We start from the raw sequence: 343 nt of genomic DNA, 5'->3' as shown, positions 1-343 counted from the left end.
TACTTGAGACACAATGACCACAACATATAACTCAGTCACCAACCCCCTGAACCAATTCTGCTAAACTACAAGCTCAATTCCTGCTCTACACTCAGCTTGCAATTCTAAAACACACTTTTTTCAAAACACTACACACAATTCTCTGCCTTTGGCACAATTTTCATGAAGAAAATCTCTTGTCTTCACAAGGAACACACTGCCTTTCAAATATGCACACTGACTCATCACAAGGGCAAACACCCGTCACACATTTTTCCAATCAGCAATCAGAGCTTTAGCATAAAACGGCAAAAGGTGAGCTGTTCTGTTGTAGAGGATTGGAACATTGGAAACAGAGTCAGAA

At 40.5% G+C, this 343-nt stretch overlaps 1 protein-coding gene across 4 annotated transcripts in view; it reads right to left on the bottom strand.

Moving 5' to 3' along the window:
* esyt2b (extended synaptotagmin-like protein 2b) overlaps positions 1 to 343 on the bottom strand; it is a 35005-nt gene that overhangs the window by 4791 nt on the left and 29871 nt on the right. The window lies entirely within an intron of this gene.

Source organism: Etheostoma spectabile, chromosome 22, assembly GCF_008692095.1.
Source record: "Etheostoma spectabile isolate EspeVRDwgs_2016 chromosome 22, UIUC_Espe_1.0, whole genome shotgun sequence".
NCBI classification, from domain to species: domain Eukaryota; kingdom Metazoa; phylum Chordata; class Actinopteri; order Perciformes; family Percidae; genus Etheostoma; species Etheostoma spectabile.
The sequence above is the reverse complement of the archived record's forward strand: the minus strand, read 5'-3'. Positions and strand labels throughout refer to the sequence as shown.